A 16,916-nucleotide genomic window follows, 5' to 3' on the forward strand; every position below is an offset into this window, starting at 1 on the left:
CAGAAAATGTGATTGTATTAAGTTAATGTCCGATATTTACAGGCTCCCGCTAGACGGCGTACTCGAGCGTTGCGATCGCGAATAAAGACATCAAGCAAAAAATGGTAAAGCAATAAATAAAAATCTAGTTTAATAAGATAATTGAATCATATTTTATTAAAAAATAATTGGCTAGCAAAAGCATGCATAAAATAAAATAAACACATAAAGAGATAAATAAAAGAAAAAGCAAGTGATAAAATTAGGATAACAATTTTTAGAACAACAGAGTTGCTGATTTTTAAGAGATTGTTGTTGTTGTCGTATGCCTGTTTAGGCAGAGGGGGTGCGATTGTTCTTGTTTTCCAGTGGCGCCATCTACGGCCAAGAATTCGACTTCTGTCACACCATGCGTTGCACCGTTTATAGGGCGGACACATTCATACATCCATTCATTCATCCACAGATCGTAATTTTGGCCTGAATCAGAGAACGATCAGTTCTAGTAGAGTTGTTGATTTTTTGGAGAATAGTTTTTGTTTTTGAATTTGTGTTTTCTTATAACCCGTAATGTTTTTACTGGCTTTGTTTTATAAGATTATAACTATCCCGTTACGGGTATTTCCTATTTATTACAATTGTGTTTGTGAATAAAAGTTTTTTTTATAAAAAAGCTGAACAGTTATTTTTATAGCTTATGATACATTACAGGTGCCTATATTAAGTTTGAAATATGGGAATAGGCTCTCAACAAAGACACGGTTTATTGCCGTAACTATCTAATGTTTTTAACTCAAATTTGACTCTTTTTCTTGTTAACCTATATAACGAAAATATACCGATCAAGTATCGAATTTCTGTCTTCAGAAGCAAAAGTGTGGACCCTCAGATGTGACCAAATCTGAGTTACTTACATTACATTATAATTAAGAGGTATTGCAAAAAAATATGCATGGCAAGAAATAGTGAAAACGAATATCTTTAACTTGTAAATATGAATGAAAATTTTAAAAAAGGAAGAAATAAATTGATGAATTAAAATTTTTTTAAACTTTTTTATTTTCGTTATTTTTACAATCCAAAAGATGTAAAAGAAAAATCCTTATTAATTTTAAAAATGCAATTTTTTAAAAAAAATAGAGATTTAAAAATTGTCAACTGTATGAACTTAGTACTGAGAAAGCTAAAATATCTAATTATAACTTTTTCTGAAAAAAATGGAGAAAAAGAGATTTCATTTCGTATCTTTTATCTCTTTTTGAAGCTGACATGTTCCAAAACTTCCTTATCTTTTCCGAAAAAAGCGAAGCTGAAATCACTAATACCGAAAAAACGGGCCTTTCTTTGTGTAACAGAAAATGGTTCCAGTTGAGTTGAATAAAAATGTTTCGAGTTAAATTGCTCAAGTAAATGTCAACTTTAGTAAGAATTGATAAAATATGTCGGACCTTTTAAAGCTTTTTGGAATCATGAAATGGAATAAAGGAGAGAAAATAATTCCCTCTGGAAAATTATTTAGGAAATCTGAAGTTCACTTTTCTTTATTTATTTTTGAAAATACTTTTAAACATCTTTCATTCAGAGTTCGTTTAAAAGTGATGAAAAGTTAATGTGAGATGTTGTTTAAACAACTTTACTTTTGATGGGAATTCAATGAAATATGCCATGTTTATCATTTGCAAGAAAATTTGAAACTATTGTTAGAATCAAATTATACTTTAGAAGTAAAAAATAAAGTTTACATAAGTCTACATGAATTTTCATAAAGTCTACATAAAGTTTCATCTACAATAATTCGAACAAACGAATATTAAAAGTCCCTATGAAGACCACATAACGACGACCAACTGGGCCTCTTCTGACTAGATGCAGTCAAAATTCAAGAAAATATATGAGTATAAACTCATATTGCTTTCAAATATTGCTCAGAGAAATTTTTGTGATTTGACGAAAATGTCATCTTGATGAACCTGTTATTAAAATGTTCTGTACAATGGATTTAATTTTTCCTTCTTACACTTTCACCCTTGATCTTGGGCGTTTAGAGAAATTTTTGTGATTTGACGAAAACTGGCATCCCGATGAATCTGTTATTAAAATGTTCAGTACAACATATGGCAACATTTTAAATAAAGAAAATATGCTAATTATATCAATGATGCTTTTAATGGTTAATTAAGCAAATTAGCATGTTTTTGTTGTGTTGGCATAAAAAGCGTTACTTTGAAAACTTTATTTGTGAGGATTTTTTTTCGCCAAAACGAAACCAACTGTTATACTTTCCTGTAATTTAAAAGAATACCAAACCATAAATCATACATTTTAAAAGCAAAAACTTAAGTTTAAAAAATAATTTAGTTTGATACCACTCTTTAAGAATTAAAAGTCAGCATAATGCACTAAGTAAATGAGTATTTACGTTGAAAAGTTAAATCAGTGTTCGCATACATATTAAGGTCCCGCAGTGGACTGATCACAAATACACAGTTCCCAGCAGGACACCGAAGTCAAGCATCACTGTCTGCGGTCAGCAAGCGAGTGGTTCACCACTTTGATCAACTTACTTAGGGGTCGAGACAGTGCGGTATTGGTCCTCGTTAAACTGTTCTACCGTAAAGTGCTCGACTTCGCACGCAGGTCGTTGGGCTACCAAAACGGAAGAGCCATCCCCTCTGCAGAGGATCAAAATTGTGATGTCTTATCTTCGGATCATCTTCGGGGATGTTTCCTAGACCGTAGCCAATAGTCCATTGTGCTGCTCTAGTGCAGTGCGACGTAAATTAAATACCCACCAAGCATACATATTGCACGTTTAATTGATAATTAAAATGGATTTTTAATTGCTTGCAAAACATTCCCAAGAAACTATGTTCTTATCAGTTGTTACAACAAATCGTTCATTTTTATTACTCATCATAGAAATTCTTAAATAATAGCAAATATTACCTGAATTCAGCGAATAATCTAACTAATTTAACTTTAACTAAATTTAAATAATAAGTTAAATTAACTAATATGCTTTCTTAACTTAAAATATTATGATAAGTATCTCTTAGCTAAATAAATTTTATATATGTCATGAGGAATAAAAAATTCGAAGAATTTTGTGTGTGTTCCATTTTAATTTCGTGATCTATAATATCAATAAATCTAACTTATTAAAAATTAGTAACTTAAGTTAGCTAAATTTTTCTTAATTTAAGTTAGAAAATCTCCTTTCTTAAGAGTAGATTTTTTCCCCTAAACTTTCATTATAATTACAAAAGCAAGCAAAGGAATAAAAATTTCTTTGTCCAGGCTTCTAAAATTTTTTTACGAATTTAAAAAACAACAACAATTGTTTTATCATCAAAGAGAATATTTACAGAAGTTAACAGTAAAATTAAGAAATAATTACAGCTGGTGTAATGTTAAATGAATAATAAGTGGTTACTTCGAAGTACTAATAACGATGTGCACCTTAATGCAGCACTGCCCTTGTACAGTGCACAGAAAAATAAACGGATCCCCCTAAATAACTTTTGACCTAATGATCGGATCTTCATGTTCTAGGACTCAATCTTAATGATTCGAGAAGTTAACCACAAATATGCTAATTAATTAATGCAGACGTTGCGTAATCAAACAAAGAAACTAACTTGATCTGAACAAATATAATTCTTTTTGAATAATTTGGATTTCTGACTCCCAAAATATAGGAGGTTGCCACAATATGGGAAATATGGTCTCAATAGTCAGGAGAGGGGTCCAAAGTTTGGACCCCTTAAGGTCAATTTTGTTTTTTGCGTATTTCGTCATATCTCAAGAACATTTAAAATCTAATTAAATAAATTTTGCACACTTAAAAAATTTGTTTGTCCAACGATAAATCCTCATTAGAAATGATATTTAATAATTATTTATTACTTTTCATTATTTTATTTAGTAATAGTCGGAAAAACTTTGAATTGTAAGGTTTACAATTTCTTACATCTTAGAATATAATATTTCTTACATCAAAGAATATAATTCTTAAATAGTAAAATATAAAATTTGAGAGAAATCGGTCGAAAAGTTCCTGAGAAATCGAATTTTAAAAATACGACTTTTCGAGATTTCTCGATTTCTCAGGAATCATTCGACCGAATTCGTTCAAATTTTGCATTTAGCTATTTCAAGTTACATTTAAGATAATCTAAAAATTTGTATACCATACAATTCAAAATTTTTTTTCGTCCAACATTAAATAAAATAATAAGAAAAAATATGAATATTTACCGAAAATTATTTATTTTCACAAAATTATATTTGAATAAATGAATTTTATAATTGAGTGCAAAATTTTTTCTATTCGCTTAAAAAGATTTGAGATTAGATGAAATGCGCAAAGAGTTAAACTAAGATTAAGGGTTCGAAACTTTAGAGCCAAACTGTTGAGCCAACCTGACCAAACCATTGAGACCGTAAAACAGACCCACGATATTTTGGGAATCAGAAATCGGAATCCATCTAAAAAAAGGTATGTTTATTTAGAGATAGTACATTTTTGTGTCTGATTTCGTAAATTAAAATATCGCCTGTGCTAATTAATTAACAAATTCGAGGTCAGCTCCTCGAATCATTAAGATTGAGTTCTAAAATGTAAAGATCCGATCAGTAGATCGAAAGGTATTCTGTTATAGGGTAGTTATTTTAATTTTATTTCACACATAGTACTGCAATAAGCACAGAAAATGTGATATGCAACACTTGTCTCACTTTGACAAGTTGCGATGCAGGCTCAGTTGGCGATGTAGGCTGACAATGTGCGATATAGGCTTAGATTTATAAAACGATATAAAACACTAAAGTACAAATTATTTCTTTAATTTTATCGCATAGCTTTTGCAAAAACGGATTATTTTTCAGTTTTTTTTTGCCTATAAAATGGGAAAAACTTTATTTTTGTTAAGATGAATAATGCACTATATTGAATTAGAATAGCGAATTAACAGAAAATACCAACGATTTTTTCTACAAAAAATGTATATCTTATAAATTATTATTTAATTAAATTATTTCAAGTTGTAAAAAATGCCATTAAATTTTACTAACACGTAACTTAAATAGTTTTAACATTTTAATTTGATTTTTTAAAAGTATTAACACGAGGGACACTCATAGTTTATGAATATTTTAATTATCATATGTGTTATTAATATGTAAAAGTTTATATTTTTCTATAACAATTCATATTTATGATACTTAATTTAGTATTAGTTCATATAATAACAAAACACTGAGAAAAAAATATGGTTAAAACTACCAGAATATGGTAAATATTTTCATTTTTGTCTCTAAGGGAAAGGGAATTTTTACTGTAATTTGGTAATTTTTGCTAATGATTAGCAATAAAATATAGTTTTATAATATCAGATACAATTTGGTAAATGTGGTAAAATTTGATAATTTTATCATGATACCAAAGTGCATAGTACAAAATCCCTTTAATCGGTTAAATTTACTCTTTAGGTTTGTATTTTTTACTAAATGTGTGGAAATAGAATCTGTAATTTTAAAAACCAAAATTTCCAGTTAACCATTTCCATAAGAACGGAAAAATCATCATATGACTGGTTTAAATACTGTACATTTTTGTTTCATTACCAGATTTTTCTTACTAGCAATGTCATTATCATGCAGTATGATAACTATATCCGAATGTTTTTCTCCATGCGTACTTTAATTTCAGTGTATAGTTTTAATTCCCATTATGGCTCTTGTGTAAAAAAAAAGAAATAAAAAAAAATTAAAAATAAACAAAAACTGCAATTCAAAAAATTAGCAGAATTTTGAAGCATCAAATGTCGAGTTTTAATTTTTGAAGACAATTTTATTTTAGGTCGTCCTTATTTCACGTTGAAAAAATCGATAAAATAGCCTATATTATAACTAACTACAAAATACTTAATGTTTAATATTTATTAAGGATTAGGTAATTTATTTTTTGCAGAATTACCACGCTTAGGTGACATTAAAAATTACAAATTCTTCAGACATCAAAACGAAGTATTTTTCAAGCTGGAGAAGATTTTTTTCTTTTAGGATTAGATCCCGACAAAAAAACCGGTATTAAAAATGTTTGGGATTAAAATCTCTTTCAAAGTTTATAAATAATCGAGTTGAAAATGGCTCGGCTTACACGAGGGATTTCTATGATATGCAGACCTCCTTTCTTGAACTAAGTTTTTCTGCATGTATAATCATAACAAAAAAAGAGGGTAGTGATTAAGGAAATAGTTGGCGAATAAAAAAAAAAGAGGAGAGTTTTCTAAATCAGGAAAAACGAAATGAGGAGTATATCGATCAAAGTATTAAGGGTGGTCTTTTGTAACCCGCTTACACGGTTTCGCTTTCATCCTCAACATAATCCGAAAATCGTTGCCCTTAATCCACATAGGAAATTACTTTAGTCCCAAGATACTCCGGGTAAATTATGGGGCAGAGAAAAGCTTCAAGAAAATGTCCTTCAAATTAAGTTCAGGAATTTATTTCATGAAACATGAGAAAGAGACATTTTGTGTTTTTCCATTCAGACTGAAGTTGAAGTAGTCATTATTCAAGCACCATTTTCGTAAAAAAAATATTTTAGAAATATATATACGAGGCGCATCCAGAAAGTGAATTTCCCTAATTTATAAAAAAAAAGAACTCGCATTTTCAGGAATATATTTATTGGCAACAAGTACAACAATGTTTAAGCTATTTTTCAACATAGCCACCACCAGAATTGAGACACTTGTCGTATCGTGGGATCAACTTTTGTATCCTTCTGTCATAGAATTGTTAATGGAAAAAGCGTGTGACAGACGTCTTCAGCTCTTCCTCATTGCCAAAACACGCAGAGGAGGACAGGAATTTCTTGACGTGCAAGAAAACGTGAAAATCACTAGGAGCAATATCAGGGCTGTAGGGTGAATGATCAAATAACTCCCAGTCAAATTCCGTCAAAACAGCTGCTGTACATCGTGCCGTATGTGGACAAGCATTGTCATTGAGGAGCGCAACACCTGCAGTAAACATTCCACGACTCTTGTTTTGAATAGCAAGTCACAATTTCCGCAGTGTTTCGCAGTAACGGTAGACGTCTGTCACACTCTGGTTCCATTCACAGGCGGCAGGGTTCTATGACAGAGGGATACAAAAGTTGACTCCACGATACGACAAGTGTCTCAATTCTGGTGGTTGCTATGTTGAAAAATAGCTGAAACATTGTTGTACTTGTTGCCAATATAATATATTCTTGAAAGTATGAGTTCTTTTTTTTTTATAAATTAGGGAAACTTACTTTCTGGATGCGCCTCGTGCCAAGAGTGCAGGGTGTCATGCTATCACCACGCTTAATCTATAATTTGCGGAACATTTGTCGACACGGAGAAAAAAATTCTGAAAAATCTACCACACTCTATGGAATGAACTTTCTGCTACCAAAAAACATAGTACTGGTTAATGAAAAACAATGTACGGTATTTAAACGATTCATTTTATAACTTTTCCATTCATTTGGTAATGGTTTACCAGGAATTCTGGTTTTAGAAAATTATAGTTCTTATTACCACACATTTAGTAAAAATTACGAAACTTAAAACTAAATTCAACCGAGTAAATCGTTTCAAGCCATGCTCTGAGGTATCATGATAAAATTGCTTAATTTTACCATATTTACCAAATTTTATTTCATATTACGCAATCATATTTTTTGTTAATTTTACCGAAATCATTACCAAAGCACTTTGGTAAAAATTACAAAGCTCTTTGGTTTTCCTGTAGAGACAGAAATACTGTAAATTTTAACTTATTCTGGTAGTTTTGACCATACTTTATTTTCAGTGAAAAATGGCCAAAAAATATACGATACTGTAATTAGTATTGAAGATATAAGCGAAAGCGTTATTCGTATTTGACGAATAATTATCGATGCCAAGCAGTTTAAAAACGGAATTACAACAAGACATATTATCGTATCAAGCCGAAAAGTGTAAGTATGCTATAGATTTCAAACTTCATTCTACCGGAAGTCAAATTCTTTGACGCTTTAAATGTTGCATCAGATGTAATACATCTTGATAATGATAGGTGGACTTTTTAAATTTTAGTTTCAACACTAACATTCATATTTTCGGATTTTTTTTAGAAAAGTACTCTATATTATGCGCGATAATTAGAAATACAACACACTGCATATGTATAATATTAGTTTATGTTTAAATGCAAATAAATATTTTTTATTAATTATTTAACAGAAAAAAAAGAAATCCAATTAGAATTTTAAATAAAGAAATTTGTTACTAACAGACGAATAGGGAATGGACTAGATACTTTTTCTGGAAAATTTTCTAGGTTTCAAATTTTTTTTCGAAATTACCTCTCGAAAGTTACAAAACACCAGAATCCTGTGATACAGATATCAAATAAGCTTATAAAAGAATGATGATTAATCAGCTATTAGAGAGTTTTTGTTATAACTATTAAAAGAACGCAGAACTGCCACTATTGTTGTCTTGAAAATAATAACGCTAGCTTCGAATATTTTTTTTACTAGTGGGTTGCGCCCCCTGTTCGCTGACGCTCGCCAACCCCCGAAAATTGCTACGCAATCTTATATGGTTTGCTTCGCAAACAAAGCTCGCTTCGCTCGCTACTAACTTAGATACATTGCAAATGCACAAAATTCTAAGAATTCAAAACAATCATTCAAATCCATATAAAAACTTTTTTTTTTAAAAAATTACATCTTTTTAGTAAATACTAAGTCATTAAAATAAATTTGAATTCAAATAAATGACATGTAATTTTTTTAACCTATTAGAAATGTGCTATAGTATAATTCGTGATATAAATAAAAAATCGTCAAATAAATTCGTAATATATAAATTCGTGAAAAAAAGCGCTTTCGACAAAATACTAAAATAAAGATCTATCGACAAAGACTACTCACTTCTGTCTAGCTTAATAGTATGAGACTGCCGCAGCTGATGCTCTCTGGTTATTTCCGTTTCCGTTTTTAAAAGCGCTATGTTGAGCCATCCCAGCTAGATTTGGCATGTGACATTTTTAGCGGCAAACATTGGTCGATTTTCTAGCGTTGCCATTCGGGGAGTTGTAATGAGGCTTTTTTTTGTCGCCGTGTAAGGGAAATATATATATAGATAGGTCAAAACTATCAGAAAAATAGCTTAAAAACTGACGTTACTGTTGGTCATAATATCAAAATAAACAGATTTGTGACAGAAGTTGTTATGGGTCGAAATATTATGACGTAATAAATTCGAAATCGAATCGTTCTTTCTTGTCAGAAAATAACCGAAGCAACCTAAAAAAAGTTGCGGCTATTGCCGTGTTATTCTTATATATTTATTTGAACTTTAAACTTTAAGAAACTTTATAAACCTTAAGTATTCGAAGTATTTTAAAATGCGAATATGCAATTCATTCAAAATTATTCAATGCTGTATCACCACTCTTGCTTTTAATGCAAACCTGAACCAACATGTATTTACCTATCAATTAAGACACTTAGATACCTTAATTGCCTCCAGCGAGCCCTGCATCTTCAATGCTTAATTCAGAGTTAAACATTGGAACAACGAAACCATTAAGGGAAGAGATTTCCAGAACAAATTCGATTGCAATCAAGTGAGTTAAGTAACCTCGAATTTGAATTTTGAAATCTAATTTTCGAGGGAATAAATAGAGTAAAATTGAATTGATTCATATTTGAAGTAGTGTAGCTCATTATCAAAATTATTAATTAATTAGTAATTACTAGGCATCGTGCTCTATTTTGATATAACAATGCTTGACAGAACTAATTAAAAAATTTTCTATTCAGAATTATTAAGATATTTGAAGGGTCGTGATTAAAATTTTCCTAAAAAGTGCTTTTCATTTTAATTCAAAGGTATTTTGTAATAAGTTGCGGTAGAAGCTATACATTTTAGTATCCAACAAACCAAGTGCATAACTGTTTTGAAGCAAATTATTGCTTATTTAAGATTTGAATTTAGATTGATTTTGTAAGCACATTCTCTGATCTCTGTTTTGCCAATCTCTACGCGACTTAATATTTTCCAGTAATTAGTTATGGTTGAAGTTAAACATTTGGTACCAAAGTGACTGATTATATGCGAACTAGCCACTTTTGGGGGCCAGCTTGGTCTTATACAGCATAGGCTTGTTCTTGTACACTTTAATGGTAAGTAAGCCGAGTGTAGAGCACAACTGTGATTAAATATTCTAATTTCTCAACCCCTCCTCCAATCCTAACACCTTAATTAGTTTTCAAACAATATACTAAACAATTTTTTTTACCGTCTAGTTATCCGTGGTTTCGTAGAAGTACTTTGATTTCCACTTAAATATTTTCCAGACATGTCTACACTATTGTCAAAGTTCTTTAGGTAATTGAATTTTAGTAATAATTTAAAATCTGTCCGGTTGCCTACCAACAACATGTATGACAGTTTGTAACACTTAAGCACCGTTTATGTTTGAAATTTCTATGTTATTTTTGAAAAGTTCAAAAATTAATTTAAGTAACAACTTCTTCGTTTAATTCTTATTTCTATGAAAATACAAAACCATCCTAAGTAAATATTTATGCATAACTAACTAATAAAAGTTGCTTGAATTTTTAATAAAAAGATTCTAAATAAATTCTTAACGTGTAACTATTTTTTTAACACTACGTTTACTTAAGACAACCTAACAGAATGAATAGTAAATATAGTGTTACCAATAGATAGATCAATACCTGAATTTATGGTGCCACATAAGAGAAATATATGCATATAATTTTTGTTAATTTTAATTGTTTCATAAATGAACTGACTTGAACATAAATTTTTCCGGGAAAAAAATGGGCTTCCTCCAAATGAAAAACTAAGCAGATAGGTCATTACAGTTTCTTTAAAAATGCAACCCAAATATTTTTTTTAAACTGTACATTTTAAACTTTACAACTCTTACTAAACTCTACATNAATCAATAAAATACATATATATATATATATATATATATTATTCTGCTTAAATTGAAAATAAGCTCATTTGCTAGTATAAATTGCGACTCATTTACAACCTAATCCAATAATCCATCGATGATAAAATTTAATAATTTTATTAATAAATCTTAATTATTAGCCTGTTGCAGGATCAAGATTTTCGCCAAGCTTCTTCGAAAATAATTTATATCATGCAATAAAATTTTGAAACTTACCGATATTTTATGAAGAACCTAATCCTCAAAGCGATTTTCCTAAAGTTTTCTTATCAAACTTCATTCTGCAAAAATGAATTATGAAAATAAAAAAACAATGTATTATGTATCATATATGTATTTAAAGAATTGTTATACATACCGAACTGAATGTGTAATTATAAAATATGGCCCAAATGGATTAAACAGAACCCAACAAAGCAAATAATGTTTTTAATAATAAAATCAGTATTGAGATTGAAAGAACTCATCAGTATTGAAACTGAATTAGTACTTAACAGTATTAAAACTGAAATTAGTACTCATCAGTAGTAAAACTAAAATTAATATCCATCAGTATTACTTATTAGTAGTACTCATCAATATTTTAATTGAAAGGAACTATTAAATAATATGGTTTAATATTAATCCAGAAATCATGCAATATCTATTTTCAGTCAAAATCATCGAATTTAAGTTGGTTGACACACTGTGTTTGCATCAATTTAAAAAATTTTGTTTAATTTTGTTTACTTAATTCTGTTCCTTTGAATAAATAACATCATTTGTACTTAAACAATTGCTGTACATAAATTGGAAAAACTGGGAATATTTTTTTCTGTTTTAATTTTTCAGTAATTGCTTTCTATTTTTACTACATCTGTTTCTGTCAATTTATTAAGCCTTCAATAAAGTTATTTGAAAACAATATGCATTGTTTTAGGATTTATTGGAGCACTTTTTGAGTTCCCAAACTTTTGGGGAACACTGCTTTAAAAATGACGCAAATTGGAAATCTAAAGTTTTGCATAATACGTTCGATATATTACTTAAAAAAAACATTACATACTAGTTTTAAAACCAATAAACTCAAATGAACTATCTTTTATTTTCTGAAAATATGACGCCAATTTTGTTTTTAAAAAAATAAAGGAGGTTACAGAAAATTTGAATGCTTAAACTAACTGATGGGTCAAATGAAGATAAAATTTAACATTTTAATAAAACAAATACCAGACATGTTCAAAATGATGCTGCATTTACTTTTAAGCAAATTTATAAAAATGTTTACATTAATACATTACTTAAAAGAAAACCAGAAATAAATAATAATAATTATGATCCTTTTTTGAGAACAGGCTCTCAGCGTTAAACTAACTATTTAATTAGTGAACAAACAATGTATTCAACTGCCGCATCTTACCTTCACAGAAAATCGATGGGGCGGTTGTAGTTCGGTACGATAATAGATTTCCTCTGTACATGATTTCTAAGTACACATTTGGAAGAGTGAATACATTATTCCATTGAGAGTGAATAATTAGAGGCTGAAATAATCGAGACAAGTAATTAATAATTAACTCAGACTGCGTATATGGTGTGCTTAGTTATGGTTAACAGTTAAAACTCGGGTTCTAAAGGTACAGCAAATAGAACGGAAGTTGCATTCAACAATACTTTCCATTATTTAATCATTGCGTTACATGTTGATTTTGTGTCAGCGTCACTTTTTAAGCCATTAATTTACATGAAATGAGGTTTGCCTCTTTATTTGAACTTTTATCTTTTGTGTAAATGAGCGTTAAAAGTTAAAGAAAAAAGTTCCTCACCGGAAATTTTACGGTTAATTGGATGGAAAGACTACTGCCGGTTATTTTACCGCAATTTTGAAATGAAAATTTTAATAGTGTAAGAAAAAAATTATTGACGCCCGGTGGCTGAGCGGTAGCTCTTCGCACTGTCGTGCCATAGGTCCCTGGTTCGATCCTCGGGCCGGGCAAGGCTGATTCAGCCTTTCATCCCTTCAGTGGGTCGATAAATGAGTACCAAGCATGCTTGGGAAATAAACACTGGGGGTTCCGCGTTTGGCTGACCACCTGACCGGAACATCTGCTCCTGCACCCCAGAGCCCGAGATCAAGAAAACTGAGATGGGCACAGTAGGCATTGGCCCTCAAGGGCTGTCCCGCCGCTGAATTTAGTTTAGTTTAAGAATAGTTAATAAAATTTTCTTCTTTTAATACAGACGGGATAAAATTTTTTTGAATCGAATCTTTTCAAAAAATTCAGCAACGACACATAATTGGATAGATGCGCTCTCATTCTGAGAGCGCTGATTCTTATACTTTTATCTTTAATCTAAATAAGCGTTTGAAACCCGTAAAGGTAAAAAAAAAAATGTTTTTAACCCTAAACTTAACGGTTAATTGGATGGACAGACAGCAACTGGTTATTTTACTGTAATTTTAGAAAGAAAATTTCAATAGGGCAAGAATAATTCATGAACTTTTCTTCTTTTAATAGAGCCAGGATAGAAAATTTTTGAATACAAGCTTTTCAGACAATTCAGCAACAAGACGCAATTTGATAGATGCGCTCTCATTCCGATTTCATTCCGCAAAACAAATACTTCCTTTCGTAAAAGTAAAGAGAAAACAACAGCTTGATGTATGTATTTCGCAAACTATTTTTTTTATAAATCGGACTTCTTTCGTTCAGAAGAAGAAATGGGAGACATGAATTCGGTATCTCAACCATCTCACGTTTTCGGTGTAGTCTTAGAGAACCCAGATCACGCCCTTTCCTAACAACATTATAGGGTGGCCCGCTTCTCCACGACAACATGAACTGCAGAAGAATCGGAATAGGATCATCTTCTCTTGGTCTTCCCGAAAGTCAAGAGGGTGGAGGGAAGTAAAAAGACAGACGATATTCCCCATCCCCTTAACAACTTCGATCTGGCACTTCTCTTTTGATCACCTTCCTCTTTTCTTTGACTCATTTTCTGATCGTCCGATTTTTCTGGTTCTTTGAATCTGATTTCCTGTGAGCAACCAACCCAGAAGGGACGAAATCACACAATTTCTTCCCCTTCTTTTCTTTCCACACCACTGTGGTCACAGTTATAGACAGTATTATTTGTTTTGTGGGGGATTTCGGTGATAGAGCACTTTAGTAGGGTGAGGCAAAAAAAAAAAAAGTTTCTTTCGATTTTTTTTTCTTCTTTCCCTTGAGGCAACGAAGAAGAAGATAGTGTCGAAGGAAATATTTTTTTGGTTAATGTGCTTTGTTCGAAACACAACCAATTACTTGGTTTAGGTTTTTTTTCGTTGCTGTTTCTTTGTTATTGAATGAATGTGAGCAAATTAGATTTATAATTACTAATTATGCTATTTTTTCTGTCTTACAATAATTGCGTCGAATATTTTCTGTGTTGTCTGGTAATAATTGCCCCATATGCTTTTCTGTATTGTTTTACAATAATTTTTCCAGTCGTTTTATTTACCGTATAATAACTGTATATGCTTTTTTTATTATATAAAAATAATTTTCATATATTTTTCTCTGTTGCTGAATATAAAATAATTTCCATACGTACTTTACTTTGTCGTCTCATATTAACTCCCATTGTGGTACAATTTGAAAGTAGTTTTAAAACAAGGATAAAAATGAACAAGGAAACAATGATATGGTATTGCTTTTTGTAGCGTAATTAGTTGACTAATAAATTGAATAAAAACACATAAAACTTTGCAATAATCGCGTTATTTTTGCCTGAATAGTAACATTTTTCACGTACTTACTTCAAATATTAAGGATGATAAATAATATTAAGATGTAGTCTCATTTCATACTTATTAGTTCCAGACATTAGGACTATATAAAGTGAGGAAAGAATCACACGAATCTTGGTTTGATTATAATCCAAATTGATTGAATAATTTAATTATCATTATAACGAATTTCCTCAGCCACGACAATTTAGTTGTTAGTCATCAAAAACTATTCGGATAACTGTTTCTGAAGGATAACTGTTTGTTACAGATAATAATAAAATGTAGTCTCATTTAATATTTATTAGTTCCAGACATTAGGACTATATAAAGTGAGGAAAGAATCACATGAATCTTGGTTTGATTATAATCCAAATTGATTGAATAATTTAATTCTTATTATAACGAATTTCCTCAGCCACAACAATTTTGTTGCCATTCAACAAAAACTTTTCGAATAGCTGTTTCTGAAAGATAAATGTTTGTTATAGATAATAATAAAATGTAGTCTCATTTTATGCTTATTAGTTCCGGACATTAGGATTATATAAAGCGAGGAAAGAATCACATGAATCTTGGTTTGATTGTAATCCAAATTAATTGAGTAGTTTACTTACTACTATAAAAAATTATACCCGCTACGTTAACTAAGCTGTTATTAATCAAAACCAATTCGGAAAACTGTTTTTCTTCAAACTCGCATATTTACAAAATTTTCCATCTCCCTTGTGGCAACACTACTACTTTTGTCACTGTGATACTCATTCATATTATTAAGAAAAATCCATCTGCGTCTTAAAATGGCGCAAAAGTAAATTTTGAACATACGACACGATAAAACTACAGAGTTCTTAAATGAATAACAGCTATTTCTACCGGAATAAAGAATTTAATCTGTTTCAAATACAGTAAAAGGAGATGAATAGTCAATAAAATATTCAAGGAATTTTATCGAACTTAAAATAATGTGACAGTGTTAAAGGAACGGAACAACGTAAGGTTGGATATTGAGTTCGGAGATATCATGTTGCATATAATTAAGGGCTCCTCGACGATCTGATTGATGAAACTTTAAACTACTTTCGGATATCCGTAATGTATGCAAATAAGGTTATGAAATTTGTCGAGTTTCATTGTGAGTTAGATCGATTTCGAAAGAATGAATATGTTAATTCAGATCATCTTCAGATAGTGAATAATTTTATAAATAACAAAGTATTTTTAAGCTGTTGTTTTGATGACAAAGATGATGACACTTTTCCCTACAGTCTGGATTAGTGAACATGTGCATTATACAGATTAACATCTCTGTAAAAACTATGGTGTAACACGTATCTGAATTTAGTGTTATTTCAAGTTAATACTGAATCGAATATTCACGTACACTTTTAAGGGTGTAGTTAATAAACAAAAAAAGAGAAAGCTTACACTAAGATCAGATGCTGTTACTTCAATCATGAAAATTATTTTCGCCAATTTTGGCGTCAGACGATCGATATTTTATGTTTAGGAATGTAGGAGTAAAGATGGCGAGAGATGGAAGTTTGATTTTGCCGCCTCGTATGTTGAGGAATAGTCCACAAAAGTAAACTGTTGTAAAAGAGCTTGTTTGTTTTTAGTTGAATGATAAAGATTATTATGTTCAGATAAGAAGATTTACATAAATATTTCAGTTAAATAATTTTACAATATTTAATTTCTATCCACTTCGGTTTTGTTAAGCCTAATTAAAACTATATTCTCTTCGTACTACGTGCATGTTTGATTTAAAAATAATTTCTTTTAAAAGAAATATTTTCAGATGCATCCTAAAATAAGGATTCTTATTCCATATTGTATTGTAAAAATAACTTTAATGATTCTTATGTGTATCATATACACTGTAGTTATAAATTTTAGTGATACAGTATACTAAAAAGGATGGCGGATACTGTAAACTAAGTAGTGTAAAAGAACGTTCGCGGTGTAGTGAAGCGACTAGATTTATGACTTATGAATGGTGTTTTACTACACCACTTTGATGTTACGTAGTTGCCATCATTTTTGGCATTGAGATGCATTAAAAGTTTTATGGTGATTAGTATTCAACATTATGGGAATTATTTCTCAAATTACTTTTAGTCCCACAATTTTTATTAAAATTAGTGGGTGCACAGTAGCTATGAAACTA

General features: G+C 30.3%; 1 protein-coding gene across 3 annotated transcripts in view; it reads right to left on the minus strand.

Annotated features, from left to right (window-relative positions):
• Nucleotides 1-16,916, minus strand: part of LOC107441931 (leucine-rich repeat-containing protein 15-like) — a 134,198-nt gene that overhangs the window by 84,671 nt on the left and 32,611 nt on the right. The window contains exons 2-3 of one of the 3 annotated variants that reach the window (XM_071179424.1): nucleotides 12,398-12,521; nucleotides 11,215-11,279 (exon numbers count right to left, since the gene is read on the minus strand). The exons of 1 other annotated variant lie outside the window; for it this stretch is intronic. The gene's annotated coding sequence lies outside the window, so the exon portion shown is untranslated. The remainder of the gene's footprint in view (nucleotides 1-11,214; nucleotides 11,280-12,397; nucleotides 12,522-16,916) is intronic. One more of the 3 variants, XM_043040162.2, reaches the window with a different exon arrangement.

This window comes from Parasteatoda tepidariorum, chromosome 4, assembly GCF_043381705.1.
Source record: "Parasteatoda tepidariorum isolate YZ-2023 chromosome 4, CAS_Ptep_4.0, whole genome shotgun sequence".
Taxonomy (NCBI): domain Eukaryota; kingdom Metazoa; phylum Arthropoda; class Arachnida; order Araneae; family Theridiidae; genus Parasteatoda; species Parasteatoda tepidariorum.